At 47.5% G+C, this 15889-nt stretch overlaps 1 protein-coding gene across 5 annotated transcripts in view; it reads left to right on the top strand.

Annotated features, from left to right (window-relative positions):
* PAK4 (p21 (RAC1) activated kinase 4) overlaps nucleotides 1-15889 on the top strand; it is a 73942-nt gene that overhangs the window by 6919 nt on the left and 51134 nt on the right. The window contains exon 1 of one of the 5 annotated variants that reach the window (XM_081018743.1): nucleotides 11567-11670. The exons of the other annotated variants lie outside the window; for them this stretch is intronic. The gene's annotated coding sequence lies outside the window, so the exon portion shown is untranslated. Of the gene's footprint in view, nucleotides 1-11566; nucleotides 11671-15889 lie in introns of those variants that run through there. 5 annotated transcript variants of the gene reach the window in all.

The raw sequence follows: 15889 nt of genomic DNA, 5'->3' as shown, positions 1-15889 counted from the left end.
GAGTAACTTCAGAACCAAACCCCTTGCCTATTCTTGACCAGAATATGGTTCGGTCTAGTCCACCTTTCCAACTCCTAGCAGAAACTTACAAGCATGTGGTATATTCTGTGGTATATTGCCTCTGCATGAGTAGGCTCTCCTTTGTTGTCGCAGGGGCTGGAGCCCCTCCCCTAGGAAATAAGGTGCCAATGTTGGGGGTCTTTTAGTTTGTGGGGAGGAAAAGTGATAAAGGGGGGCATGATAAAATAATGCATGGTCTGGGGGAAAAGGAAGTTTTCATCTGTCTCATAGTACCAGAGCCCAGGGCCATCTGATGCGGAAGCTCAATGTTAAAAACATGGAATCTTCTGCCACAAGGTGTGGTGACAGCCAGAAAGTTGGATGGCTTTAAAAGGGGTTTAGATCAGTTTCTGGAGGATAAGTCTATCGGCGGGTGTGAGCCGCAATGGCTGTGTTCTACCTCCACCACCAGGAGTAGGAGGATTCTGAATACCATTTGATGGGAATCCCAAGTGGGAAGAGCTGAGGTTGCTCTCAGGCCCTACTTATCTCAGGGATCGGGTCAGCCACTGTGGGTAACATGATGCTCGACTAGGTGTAGATGAGACCTCTGCTCCATGAATTTATCTAATTTTTTAAAAGCCATCTAAACCAGAAGCACTTGCTTCCCTCTTAATGAATTCTGTGTGTGAAATTGTGCTTAATATTTTCAACTGTTATATGTATAGCTTATTGTTGTAGGGAGCCCAAGAAGAAAGGTCCCTGCCCTGAGATGCTTACGATCTAAAATTTGACCCCCGGGCATCACCTACCTGGCACCTGCGATTATCAAGGGGGATATTGTTTGGTTTGTTACTATGTATTTTTGTGGTTTTGTACTGTAAACCGCCCTATGATCCTTCAGATGTCCTCTAAATGTCAGATAGTTGTTTATTTCCTTGACATCTGGTGGGAGGGCGTTCCACAGGGCAGGCACCACTACCGAGAAGGCCCTCTGCCTGGTTCCCTGTAACTTCGCTTCTCGCAGTGAGGGAACCACCAGAAGGCCCTCGGAGCTGGACCTCCGTGTCCGGGCAGAACGATGGGGGTGGAGATACTCCTTCAGGTATACTGGGCCTTTGAGGCCGTTTAGGGCTTTAAAGGTCAGCACCAACACTTTTAATTGTGCTCGGAAATGTACTGGGAGCCAGTGTAGGTGTAACCAAGTGTAGCCTGTATGTAAAAAAAGGTCTGCTTTTTCAAATGAAAAATTTCATGGTTTTGAGTGGAAAGGAAGGGGGGTAGGGGAGGAAGAAGAGATATTTTTACATCTGAGTCGGAAGCCTCGTTATTTTGCAGAGCCTTATGCTCTAATTTTGAGTGCCTGAAGAACATATGGAAGACTGTCTCTTTGAACATCTATGCTCGAGGGGGGGGAGCCTCCCATCTGTTCAGTGTACAGTTTGATGCGTTCATAGACTGGACAGGGTGGAAGCCTCTTGCCTGTGTCCTTTGTGCTATTCACAATTTCATGGATGCATATTGATAATGTGGTGGTGTGGACAGAGCCAGGCATCTCAAAATCTGATACCTGGAAGCTTTAATTATTATTTTTTAAGGCTTGTGCTGCAAGGTGCCTAAGTTTAATTCTATCACCTTAAAAAGCCACTTCTTGTGTCTAGGAATAATTTTAGCTCATATATATATATATATTTAGAGTGATGTTGAACTTGAATGACATTACTTTGGTGACTTACAGATGCAAATAGCCTGACATGTGGAAATGTGATAATTGGGCAGGGGAAGTAGACACAAGACAGATGGGGAGCCTGTTGTCTTAACACTGCAGAAGAAAAACGTAGCGTGGCTGCAATTTTAAGGCAGTGAACTCCGAATTGATTAAAAATGGAAGTACTCTGAGAATCCATTAGACTGTCTGTCGGTATGCCTGTACTTCCAACAATTTAAAGCCGCATTTTCTGCCAGAACGGCACTTGGAGTGACATGCAACATGGCAATGAAATAAAGCAGTAATAAAAAATTCACAAAACACCAACATAATCCTAAAAGCCAAAGACAGATAGATGAAGCAGCAGCAGTTAAGAACAGGGCACAGTCAGCCAGAAGGAATTCTTGAAAAAGAAGAAATGTTTTTGCCAGATGTTGAACGGACAACAAGGAAAGATTTCCTGGGGAAGCAGCCTCTGCAGATGGAGTGGCACCACGACTGTATATGTTGAGCCCCTGTGTCTTCCATCCACCCCAAATGTCTCTCTTGTCAATCTGAGAGAACGGGGCGGGATGTATGGGAGCAGGTGCTTCCTAAGGTACTCAGGACCCCAGCCATTTAGGACTTCAAAGCTCAAAACCTGCATATTAGATTACATCCAGGAGCAAATGAGCAGCTAGTGAAGCTTCCCTCTGAAAATCAGATAGTGTCCATACATGGCTTGTAAAACCTCAAGACAGGTCTGAGGCAGTTTGAGGCTGGACGTGCTTGTGCAAGCTCTGATCGCCAGACCAAGCCCCACCTCCACATAACTAACGGATCTGTGTTACAGGTGGGAGCCAAGTTATCCTTTGACACTCTTGAGTAATTTATCTTTCAGGGGCTGGGAGAACGGGCAAGTTCAGGGTGGCGGTGGGGCTCTGCCCCCCTGCTCAGTGAACTTGTCCGCTGCCTCCAGTTTTGCCTGTTAGTGCGTCTCTGATCTTCTCTAGCCTGGTTTGTTGGGGGTCCTCTTCCAGGGGATTTCGAAGGTCTGTTCTGAGCATCCATTATGGCACTGAGTCAGTGCCGGGCTCTAGTAGCATGGCAGCCAGGTTTGAGCTCTGTGATCTGCTGGGATGCATTTTGAGAATTCTCTTCTAATGGTAAGCGGTAAAAAAATATTATTAAGTTAACTAAATGAACTGTATAGATTACATACCCCTAGCCTCATCTTCTAGATGCTGTAGGTCTTGAAGCCAATTGGGGATCAGGCGGTTTTGTGAATGGATCCCCCAAATCCAAGGTCTCATTGCTGACTCTCTCTCTCTCCTCCACCCGCCCTGCAATGGTGTGGGCAGCACTGGAATGTTAATGGCTTGCCCATTTCTACCGTGAATGACTTTTTTGTTGCCGTTGTGTAAGAAATTTCCTGGCTACCCAACCTTGCCTCTTGCCCTCGAGTTCAACTGCACCTGCGTCTCTTAATAAAAGCAGATTTTCTCTGGCACGGAGGAATGTGCACAGTGGAGTCAGGCAGTCTGCTTTTGAAAAACAAGCGCTACGCATCGTCCTTGTGCAGCCGATATCTCCCGGCAGTTCTCCCAGCTTGCGCAAGGCTTTGCTCAGGATTTGGGCCTTGCTTTTCTCCAAGGTTTCCATAATTGTTAAGATGGAAGCTTTCACTGTGCTCTTCTTCCTCCATCCCTCCCCCCTCCCTCCTTTTCTCTCCAGGCTTAATGAGAACACACTCATTCAGGAAAGAAAAGAGAGGCAATTTCTGAGCGCTTTGCTGATTTGGCTAATCCCAGATAGCTAATTCTCTTGTATGGGCCCAGTGAGGCAGGCTGCTGCCTAAGTCCCAAACACACAGCTCAGCAGCAGCATTTGTGCACCCGCATTGGGGGGAAAAAATATTTGTGTTGCTTTGCTTTCCTCCAAGGAAGAAAACCTCTGCTTTTTGCTAGCACCTGCTCCCTTTATGTGACTTTAATGGGAGATTTCAGAACTAGGGCTGCTGCAGAGAGGATATTAGGGGGGCAGGAACCCCCAGCTCTCAGGGCCTTAGACTTCCATAATCCCACCCTTCTCATACTCCTCGCCTTGTTGTTCTTTAACCCTTTGAGTTAGCTCCTTGAAATAGCTGTGGTGTTCTGGTAATGGGTGAAGCACAGTGCAGCCTCCGTTCCCTTAAGAAGATTCCCAAAAGACAGACAGCTGTGTTGATCTATTATTTTGCTGACACCCACAGAGCAGGAGCACTGAGCAGAAGGCCCAGTTTATTAGACTCAGCACAGCTGCATTCCTGAGCGTGATTCCCTGGGAGGGAGCACCACTGATCTCAGAGGTGTTGACTCCTGGCTGAATCGGGTCAACTTGTAAAACACCTTGAGCTTTAACAAAAGATACTCAGCCCGCTGAATTTCAGTCTCTAGCTTTTAAGTGGAATTGCAGACCATCTTCCGAATAATTATTACCGTTTGAAATGCTGGTGTGAAGTTAGGAGCTGCATCAGATAAAAGGAATGGATCTGACCTCTTTGTGATTGTTGTCTTCATTCTCAGGCTGCTTCTATGCTAATTTGTCTGTCTGTCGTGCAATTAGACTGGAAAGTTTCATTATCCCTTTATTTGTTTCCCAGTAACTGTAGTGCTCGTGCAGGTGAGCTCATTGCTCCTGCTCTAGATAAAAGCCCAGAAGGAGCTGCACTTCTCTGCATTTCCCCTCCTCCACTTCACCAGTGGTTGAAGCACCATCTCTTGTGCAAGCTGCTCTTGGAAATAAAATGCTGCAGAGGGGGAATTCCTTCCCTTCAAGCCAGTTGCATCTGAGAGATGCACACTTAAGCCCAGGAACTGCAGAGGAAAAGGAAGCTCAAACCTCCCTCTCATGTGATTAAAGGTACAGTGGTACCTTGGGTTACATACGCTTCAGGTTACATACGCTTCAGGTTACAGACTCCGCTAACCCAGAAATAGTGCTTTAGGTTAAGAACTTTGCTTCAGGATGAGAACGGAAATCGGGCTCCGGCGGCGCGGCAGCAGCAGGAGGCCCCATTAGCTAAAGTGGTGCTTCAGGTTAAGAATAGTTTCAGGTTAAGAACAGACCTCCGGAACGAATTAAGTACTTAACCCGAGGTACCACTGTAAAGGTAAAGGGACCCCTGACAGTTAAGTCCAGTCGTGAACGACTCTGGGATTGCGGCGCTCATCTCGCTTTACAGGCTGAGGGAGCCGGCGTTTGTCTGCTTCCGCAGACAGTTTTTCCGGGTCATGTGGCCAGCATGACTAAGCCGCTTCTGGTGAAACCAGATCAGCGCACGGAAATGCCATTTACCTTCCCGCCAGAGCGGTACCTATTTATCTACTTGCACTTTGTGCTTTCGAACTGCTAGGTTGGCAGGAGCAGGGACCGAGCAACGGGAGCTCACCCTGTCACGGGGATTCGAACAGCTGACCTTTCGATCGGCAAACCCAAGCGGCGCAGTGGTTTAACCCACAGCGCCACCCGCGTCCCTCTCATGTGATTAGTCTGCTGCATATATCTTCAGGTTCCTCGTTTATTTTACCATGCCAGTTGCCTCCCCTCCCCCCTTTCACGTTCCTGCCACAGAGGTCTGCATGCCCATGGTGAACTTGCCAGCATTGCTACATCCTTGACCTTTTCCCCTTGGCTTTGCCCCAGAGAACCAAAGACAAGTGTTTGGGAAACTTTATTCTCCTATGTGGTGCTATCTGCATACAGGCACGGGGTGGAATGCAATGATTGTCTCATCTTGCTGATGGGAGTCCGACAGGGAGAGGTGTGTAATCTGTCCACCTGTTAAATGGAATTTTCGAGTCCGGTGGAGAAAGAGAAGAGCAGAGGCCCAATCGCCGAAGCAAGGTGCCTCTTCCAGGTGTGTGGCTTCGTGGTTAGGCCCAGGGAAAGTGCCTCATACAGAAGTGAGCTGCATATGCAAGTGAACCAGAGGGCCAGTGTAGTGCAGTGGTTAGAGTGTTGGACTAGGGTCTGGGAGGTAAAGGTAAAGGGACCCCTGACCATTAGGTCCAGTCGTGACCGACTCTGGGGTTGCGGCGCTCATCTTGCTTTATTGGCTGAGGGAGCCGGCATACAGCTTCCGGGTCATGTGGCCAGCAGGACTAAGCCGCTTCTGGCGAACCAGAGCAGCGCATAGAAACGCCGTTTACCTTCCGCCGGAGCGGTACCTATTTATCTACTTGCACTTTGACGTGCTTTCGAACTGCTAGATTGGCAGGAACAGGGACCGAGCAACAGGAGCTCACCCGTCGTGGGGATTCAAACTGCCGACCTTCTGATCGGCAAGTCCTAGGCTCTGTGGTTTAACCCACAGCGCCACTTGCGTCCCAGGATCTGGGAGACCATGGTTCAAATCCACCCCCCATTAGGCCATGACACTCATTGGGTGTGACCTTAGGCCAGTCACTGCTTCTCAGCCTAACCCACCTCACAGGGTGGGGATTAAATGAGATGAGGCAGAGTTGTGTACCCCACCTTGAGCTCATCAGAAGAGAAGGTTGGGACATATACACAATATCAACTTGTGAATTGTGTGTGGTCCTAATAGTGCTGCTTGTTTGCCCCTCTTGCTCTTAATCCAGATAACTAGGAAGTCTCTGGAAATTCCAGAAACTTCCTCGCTCTCAGCTTCATGCTAATCCACTGCTGGAGTGCACAGAATTCCTAGGAATTTTCCTGTGCTTGAGATGGTTCAGTTGTTGCCTCCTTTCTGTGTCTCCCTTCCTTTGTTTACATTGTGCTTTGAAAAGGAATGAGGGTTTTGAATGTTGGGGACATGTTTGACTGAGCAAACTCTGGCAGACTCTTTCTGACATAGCCAGCCTTGCAGGAGGGAACTCGGAGTATTTAGAGTGAAAATGACAAGGCAATTGTCAGGAATTACTTTAATGGGTAGGAATTAGTTTTAAATTATTCTCATTATAAATAGCTGGTATCGTAGTTCCTGGCTCTGAAGCAAGCAAGATGGAATGATGTGTCACAGCAAAGAAAGGTTGTGATTAATAAAACGAATCTTAGTTAAACTAGCACAAAACACACACACACACAGAGAGAGAGAGAGAGAGAGAGAGAGAGAGAGAGAGAAAAGCTTGGTAAATCAATTAGATTCATCCATTTCCCTACAGATCTGCCTCTAAGTCATTCTACAGGAGTTGGCTGAGACTTGCAGAGCTTTGTGGGGTGGGGGAGAGAGAAGATGCTCAAGTATTAGGCTGCATCTTTTAATTATATATTGACACCTGCTTTACAGAGGGAAATGGGGAGAGCTGAGACTTCCTAGATTTTCTGTAGTGGGGAGGTGCCATTCTCTAGTGGAGAGGTTGTCCCAGCGCCATTGTAGTTGAGATGAGCAACAGGCGAGGAAAGGGAGGAGTTGTTTAGCAGCGGAACCTTCCCCTTAGACTCACTTAGATATTTTTTAAGTAATGGGTATGCTTCCCGCTAATGAAGATTAGTAGCAATTGCTGTGAGTTCCACCAAACTGTCCTTCCCTCCCATCCCACGTGTGTGTTTTTAGCAGGGAAAATATGCTGTAATTTTGGTAACGATGTAAAGAGCTAATTAAGGGTCTTGCTCAATCAACTAGCAGCTTAATTACCACCAAATAGTAATCGCTTGCGGAAGCGCTGCTGCCGCCGCAAGCCCTGTGACATTTATGGTTCTGCACCTGAGGGCGTTGTGCAAAATGGGGAAAGGACATCCCCCCCTTTTAAAAGGCCCATCGCAACTGGGATTTCTGGAGGTGGTGGGAGGAATCTGCTGAGGATTGTGATTCCTTAAACATCCATGTCTTCCCTTTCCTCTGGGGAGTGCACAGGGTGGCCTATATGGGCCTCCTACAGGGAGGTCTGCTATTCAGACACCACTCAGACTGTCTTTGCCTCCACAAGGCGCCTTCTGACCACCTCTTTGGCCATTCAAAGCAAAACAGTAAACCCCTGTAAGGGGGGAGGAGTGAGTTTTCCTTGCATATTTTCCTTGTCTTCAAATATTCCTCCCTGGGCCATTGCTCACTGGCAGAAGGTCCTGGCTTCCACCCTCAACATTTTCCAGGAGGGCTGGGTCAGGCTCCTGTCTGAAACCCTGGACTGCTGATGCCAGACGGTGTGTAGACAGTGAAGACTTAACTGGACCAGCGGCCTGACTGTGTACAGTGCAACTTCCTGTCTGGCTTGTCTAACCTGACAGCACCACTGCTGTTTGTGTGTGGAGGGCTGGACCAGCATTTCCGTGGCTCAGCCTTGCCTCCCAGTTCCTGTGGCCCCGGGGAAGGCTTTGCGCCTGGTGTCTCCACCAGAGGCATCCCTGCCACAAGGCAAGGTGAGATGGTCACATCCAGTGGTAAATTTTGGGTGGCCAAGTAAGGGAGAGGGACTTTGACCAAGGGCACAGTGTTGGGTTTTCATTTCCATGCTGCCTCAAAACAGCTGGATCGCATTCTGTGTCTTAAATGATGCGCTCTGTCCCACTCAAGCCGCCTAAAGAACCGCCTTCTGGCAGTTCCCTTGCTGCATGAAGCCAGGTTACAGGGAATCAGGCAGAGGGCCTTCTCGGTAGAGTGGTACCTCGGGTTAAGTACTTAATTCGTTCTGGAGATCCGTTCTTAACCTGAAACTGTTCTTAACCTGAAGCACCACTTTAGCTAATGGGGCCTGCTTCTGCTGCTACCGCACTGCTGGAGCACGATTTCTGTTCTCATCCCAAAGCAAAGTTCTAAACCCGAGGTACTGCTTCTAGGTTAGCGGAGTCTGTAACCTGAAGCGTATGTAACCTGAAGCATATGTAACCCGAGGTACCACTGTAGTGGCGCCCGCCCTGTGGAACTCCCTCCCACCAGATGTCAGAGAAAAACAACTACCAGACTTTTAGAAGACATCTGAAGGCAGCCCTGTTTAGGGAAGCTTTTAATGTTTAATAGACTATTGTACAGTGGTACCTCGGGTTAAGTACTTAACTTGTTCTGGAGGTCTGTTCTTAACCTGAAACTGTTCTTAATCTGAAGCACCATTTTAGCTAATTGGGCTTCCTGCTGCTGCTGCGCCGCTGGAGCACGATTTCTGTTCTCATCCTGAAGCAAAGTTCTTAACCGGAGGTAATATTTCTGGGTTAGCAGAGTCTGTAACCTGAAGCGTATGTAACCCGAGGTACCACTGTATTTTAATATTTTGTGGGAAGCCTCCCAGAGTGGCTGGGGAATAAATTTATTATTAATTAATTGATTATTATAAAATGCCATAGACTGGTCCTGAAGGCCACGTGACTGCTGAAGAGTTCAGCGGCCGGCCTGCTCTTGAGGTGGGATAGCTGGAGATGCCTGTGTCAGATCTCTCTGCATTCCTGGCATGCCTGCTGGTCCCCCTGCCTCCCTCCTATGCCCCTCTCTCCTTTGAACGCTGCTCAGGCGCTGACTGCAATTGGCCGGAGCCTCCTGCATCTCTCAGAGCTGCAGTCCATGCAGAGGCTTGTGTGTGTGCTGAGAGATGATAGACCTCTTGTTGCCCTCCCTCCTTGTTTAATGCCTGCATCTACCCATTTGCCTTCTGGGCATGCTAATCCCTAGAGCATGGGTAGGCAAACTAAGGGCCAGGGGCTGGCTCCGGCCCAATCGCCTTCTAAATCTGGCCTGCGGACGGTCTGGGAATCAGTGTGTTCTTACATGAGCAGAATGTGTGCTTTTATTTAAAATTCATCTCTGGGTTATTTGTGGGGCCTGCCTAGTGTTTTTACATGAGTAGAATGTGTCCTTTTATTTAATATGCATCTCTGAGTTATTTGTCGGGCATAGGAATTCGTTCACCCCCCAAAAGAATACATAGTCCGGCCCCCCACAAGGTCTGAGGGACAGTGGACCGGCCCCCTGCTGAAAATGTTTGCTGACCCCTGCCCTAGAGAAAGGGATGAAATCAGAAGGTGCCTGACTCTTTGAGAGGGAGGGAAGTGAGTGCATTTAGCTGGACCAGCAATGTCCAGAAGTCCAGTTTGGCACAGACCCATTCTGAGCTTGGCTTTTCCGAGGTCTCCGTCTGGTGTCCCGATGGCAAAAGCTCTGGCGCAGAATATTTCAGCGCCTCTTGAGTGAAGCTGGCAGCCAGACTCTGGCAGTGGCTGATAGTTCTCAGATATGACTAATAGAGAGTCACTCTCCTGGCAGCAGATGTGAGGGATTTCATAGGTCACTTTGCACACTCTTATCTGGTTACAGGGGAAAGAGTTTCCGCTGGCAAGAGAGGAGGCCCATTGGGAACGCTTCTGAGGCCAATGGTCTTGAATGGACAGAGCCTGCTGAACCTTGAAGCTCACAGGGAGCCGGGTGCAAATCACTAATTCAGTTTGAACTATATTTGAGGATATATCAGACATGTTCTGCCCTGTGGGAAGCAATAATTTCTTCTAGAGCTCTGATCTTACATCAGAAGAGCCGGATGGCTCAGACCAATGGCCCATCTAGTCCGTTATCCTGTTCTCACAATGGCTGACAAAATGCTCATGGTAAGCCTAAAAGCAGAACCCGAGCACAAGAGCCTTTTCCTTTCCTGTGGTTTCCAGCAACTGCTATTTGGAAGCTTGAACTGTGGAGGCAGAACATAGTCATGGCAAATAGCTATCAATAGCCCTCCTCATCGTTTGTCTCAATCTTTTAGAGCCGTCTAGGTTGGCGCCCATCACTGTCTCCTGTGCAAGCGAGTTCCATAGTTTAACAATCTTCAGCTGGTGTGTTTGGACCCCCTACTGCAGCGGTTCTCAACCGGTTGCTCCCCAGATGTAGTTGGACTACAACTCCCATCATCCCTGAGCTCTGGACTTGCTAGCTAGGGGTGATGGGAGTTGTAGTCCAACAGCATCTGGGGACCCACAGGTTGAGAACCGCTGCCCTACTGGGTCAGGTGGGTTGCAACAGGAGCACCAGTACAATTCAAAGGTGGAGCCCTGGGTTTGAAAAGGTTGAAGACTACAGTGGTACCTCTGGTTACATACGCTTCAGGTTACATACGCTTCAGGTTACAGACTCAGCTAACCCAGAAATAGTTAAGAACTTTGCTTTAGGATGAGAACAGAAATCATGCTCTGGCAGCGCAGCAGCAGCAGGAGGCCCCATTAGCTAAAGTGGTGCTTCAGGTGAAGAACAGTTTCAAGTTAAGAACGGACCTCCGGAACGAATTAAGTACTTAACCTGAGGTACCACTGTACTGGTCTAGAGAGCTGGTAGGAAAGGTCTTGTAAGCAGGATGGGAAGGAGTAGTAATGTGAGGTGAGAATATTCTCTGCTAGAAAATTCTCCATAGAATATTCTCCACAAACTGTAAATTCTAATGTAAGAACCAGTTTTACAACCCACATTAAAAAAATCTAGTAAATAATAAGTCAAGCTGTGATATTGCCAGTGTAAGTAATGAAAAATGATTTTTTTTGATCCAGTTACATTACTGGGCATTGTGTCATTCACCATTGGCAGTTGGCAACATAATTAGAATTCAAAGTTGATGGTAAGCATACGGTTAGTGGCAGGCTTAGTGATTAACGTGAGACATTCACGTTGAATTTTCAATTTCAAGTTTGGTGCAAAAAAATCAAAAAATGTGAATTCACTGCATTGCCCCATTGAATAGAAGTATCTGTACAGTTTTTGGTTGCCATCTGAACAAGTTTACCCATGAATAAACATGTATATTAACTAATTATACCATTTTCAGTTCATTAAAATTATATTTAAAATGAATATTCTCCTATTTTAAATGAAAATTCTCTAATATTCTCATTAATTGAGAATATTCTCCAAAAGTTTATTCTCGAGAATTTAACATCACTGGTAACGAGGTCTCCCTTTTTTACATCTTGCAGATAGGATTTAAACAAACCTAAGGGCAAGTGGACCAGCAGGGCATTGTGGATTCACTGGCATCTTCAGCTACCCCACCTCAAGAGCAGGCAGGCTAGTTGCCCAAGTTCGTAAGGCCCATGGTTGCAGAAATTGCAGCTCTGTTCAGGACTTGCTTTTGACCCCCTCTTCCACCCCCCCACCATAACACAGAATGACAAATACCAGGGGTGGCTCTCCAGGTGGTGTTGGACTCCCAGTAGCCCCCATCCACCACAACCAGTGGCTCTGGATAATGAGAATGGTAGTCCAACAATATCTGGAGAGCCATGGTTTCGCTCTTCCTGCCATATGCAAACAGTTGTGTGGGTGAGGGGAGCCAAGATAACGCCTTTAAACCCTTTTAATTTTTACTTTCCTGTCGGGGGTGGCTCTGACGGGTTGTGATGTTCTTTATTAATGAGCACTTTGGAATCCTTTGGTGTCAAGTATAGCTTTGTAGAATTGGGTAGGAAGTCGCTTGAGGAATGTGAGGAAGCCCAGGCCTGTGAAGCTTCAGCCTCTGCTCGTTAATGTCACAGGGAAGCCTTTATCTCTGACTTCCCCCCTGCACGATGTGCCGGCTTTCCCATCACAAATATTTCTGTTTGGCTGATTGAAAACAGATGTGCGATGTGTGGTGGACGCCTGGGAGAAGCTGGAGAAGCGTAATGATACCATTCTGTGAAAAGATCAGTGAGAGGACTTCTGTCAAGGGGTTTTAGGGGAGTGACAAAGTATTTGGAAAGTTGTGGAGCAGCGTTGGCTGCATCCCTTGGATGCCTTCAGAGGTTGAGTCGTAATTCCTCCTTCAGGCCTTGGATGCAGTCCGCCAAGCCCTGTCAAATGGGTGGCAGGTTTTCAGAAAAGGTGATATATGTCTTGAGTTTTGGGGTAGAGACAATGGTTCACACGAAGCTCTTGTGTGCATAATAGGTAAAGGTAAAGGGACCCCTGACCATTAGGTCCAGTCGTGGCCGACTCTGGGGTTGCGACGCTCATCTCGCTTTATTGGCCGAGGGAGCCAGTGTACAGCTTCCGGGTCATGTGGCCAGCATGACTAAGCCACTTCTGGCGAACCAGAGCAGCGCACGGAAACGCCGTTTACCTTCCCGCCAGAGCGGTACCTATTTATCTACTTGCGCTTTGACGTGCTTTCGAACTGCTAGGTTGGCAGGAGCAGGGACCAAGCAACGGGAGCTCACCCCGTCGCGGGGATTCGAACCTCACCTTCTGATCGGCAAGTCCTAGGCTCTGTGGTTTAACCCACAGCGCCACCCGCGTCCCACCCGCCACCCGTGTGCATAATAATAATAATTCTGTGCTTTGATCCTGCCGTAGTTCATTTCTGGGTTCACCATCTATGGTTGACTCGAAACAAGCTGCGTTGCAGAGAACCTGTGTGAAGACCACATATATGGTGCTTCCCCTTCACCCTTATCGTCTCCCCCTCCCCCCCGATCATCTCGAACCAGGGGTGTGTTTTGAAGCATCACCGCAAAGCTCCTCATGTGCCCTGAGATCTGGGCTGCATCTAATCACTGCTTCCTCTCTCTCTCTCACATCTTGGCTTTTATGTGTGAATTCATTATGCAAGGTTTCTTTCTTTGTTTTTAAAGTCTGTGTCGATTTATTTTATAGGAAATCCTGATATATTTCAAAGGAGCAGGCTTGCAGATGGCTGGCGCTTTTCCATTTTTAAATGGTTAATTTCAAATTTCTTTCATTTTTATTAGAAATGCGCTGCTTTCCCCAGTCTTACCTGATCCGGCGCCGGATGCCTGTTTGCCATGTTTATGAAAGACACATTTAGTTTGGGTATAGTTCCTTTTCACCATGATGTTTTCCAGTTTGGGTCAGTGTTAGAAACTCAGATATATAAGTTGGACCTAAATGGCTCTGTAAACCAAGGTTTGTTGTTGTTTAGTCGTTTAGTCGTGTCCGACTCTTCGTGACCCCATGGACCAGAGCACGCCAGGCACTCCTGTCTTCCACTGCCTCCCACAGTTTGGTCAAACCAAGGTTACAGTTGCCAAAATGGAATGTCTAGTTGCCATTTTGGGGCAAGAGGGCTCTCAAGTCTTATTTTTCAAATGATGGATGACACTGATTAATTATCAGTAAAACATCTGTCTAGTTCAGATGACAACCTTGAGCTAGGTTAAGGCCTTTGAGAACTTAAAAAAGAAAAGTCCCTTGATCCAGGGACAGTGGTACCTCGGTTTAAGAACAGTCCGGTTTAAGAACGATTTGGTTTACAAACTCGGCAAAACCAGAAATAGTGTCTTGGTTTGAGAACTTTACCTCGGTCTAAGAACGGAATCTGAACGGTGGAAGAGCACTGGCGGTGGGAGGCCTCATTAGGGAAAGCGCGGCTCGGTTTAAGAACAGTTTTGGGTTAAGAACGGACTTCCGGAACGGATTAAGTTCGTAAACCAAGGTATCACTGTATTGGCTTATTCTGACTTCTTTTTCTTAATGGTGACATGGACCATTCATAACGCAAGAATATTCTTCACAACTGTGAGCAGGCTAGTGGGGTGGGGTAAGGCAAGGCAAGCGATAACAATTAACTATAGCGTTGTTCACTGCTCCTGCTCAGGCTGCACAGAGAATGGATTTTTGGTTCCTGAAATTGATTCTGATTGTGCAGATAAAATATAACGGATAAATAATGCTGTGGCATTAGTGTGTGAAAACAGTCAAGATCCAAGGATCTCCAGTCAGGCACCTCCAGGTGGTAGAGATGTCAGGCGCCATCCTGGCATCCAGGCACCTTCATTCGGTCGCAAGTGACTGATAGCCAGGTGCAAATTGCGCCCGGTGCCTGGCTAATTTTGAACACTGGTTTGGGTTCAAGCAGGCTCCGCGAAGACCCACCTAGGCAGGCTGCTGCCTCGTCTGCCTGAATTGCTTTCAGGCAGGTCTTTCAGTTTATCTGCTCAAGCAGCGAGAGGAGGCCAGCTAAATGGAGAGCTCTTGCACAGCAAAGCTGGTAGGGGAACAGCTGGAGTGACTAAATTAAGCTTAGGAGGCCTGCAAACAACCTGCAGGGGGAAAAGTCTGTTTTCTGAACATTCTTCCCTCCACCCCTGCCAGTGATCTTTCTGTGTCCTGAAATGCTTTCGCTGCATGACACAACTCGACAGGGTTGAATGGTTTCTGCTGTTCGTTTTTAACTGTTTCATTTAGGTTTAATATTTGTATTTAGCTTTTCCAAAATACCAGGTTGAGCTTGAAGTGGTTCGTAATAGCATTCAAAATTAGCAAACATCACTATCGCTAGGCCGAAGATGCAATAGCGTACAAATAAGGCAAAAGGAAACAAGCTCATGAGATAGTTAATACAATCTCATAGAGATGCAGAAATGGCTGCTGGGCACCAGCCCTGTACCAGTTAAAGGGGCTTCTATACCCACTAGGTAAAGGTAAAGGGACCCCTGAACATTAGGTCCAGTCGTGAGTGACTCTGGGGTTGCGGCGCTCATCTCGCTTTACTGGCCAAGGGATCCGGCGTACAGCTTCCGGGTCATGTGGCCAGCATGACGAAGCCGCTTCTGGCGAACCAGAGCAGCGCACGGAAACGCTGTTTACCTTCCTGCCGGAGCGGTTCCTATTTATCTACTTGCACTTGACGTGCTTTTGAACTGCTAGGTTGGCAGGAGCAGGGACCGAGCAACAGGAGCTCACCCTGTTGCGGGGATTCGAACCGCCGAACTTCTGATTGGCAAGTCCTAGGTTCTGTGGTTTAACCCACAGCACCACCCGCGTCACTACATGAGCACAATTGCAGGCAGTAGTCACTGAAAATGCAAAGGTCGCCATTTCACGCCCATTCCACAAGGAAGGTAGGACTTGGTTTCAATCTCATTTCTGCTGGTGGAGACCCTTAGGGACTTGGTATCACTCTGAGAACAGAATCTTTCTCGGGAGATCGGGAGGGGGAAAGAAAGAACCCACAACCTCCGTGTTGTCCAGTGAAAGGATAGATTTCGCGCGCACCCCCAACACAATTAGTGCTTAGCGGTATGGTCTGCTGCCAGACTGCATTAAAATCATCATTACAGCAAATTCCTCTTGGAAGCCATCGAGAGACTAAGATTGATTATACGTAAATGAAAAGGGACTTTGATTTCATTTGTGATTGCTTTATCGCTTAGAAAAATCTTACGTTGCCGTTGGGAGTTTTGTCCAGTTTGGCATGACCTTGTAGGAGGTCAATTGTCACTGTGTTTTGTTTTTTTCTAAAAAAACAACTTGGAAGCTGACCTTGGTTTGTCCTTGAACAGAACCTGCTTCAGAGGCAA

This window comes from Podarcis pityusensis, assembly GCF_964106645.2.
Source record: "Podarcis pityusensis genome assembly, chromosome: 8".
NCBI lineage: Eukaryota > Metazoa > Chordata > Lepidosauria > Squamata > Lacertidae > Podarcis > Podarcis pityusensis.
This window is presented reverse-complemented; position numbering and strand designations above follow the sequence as displayed.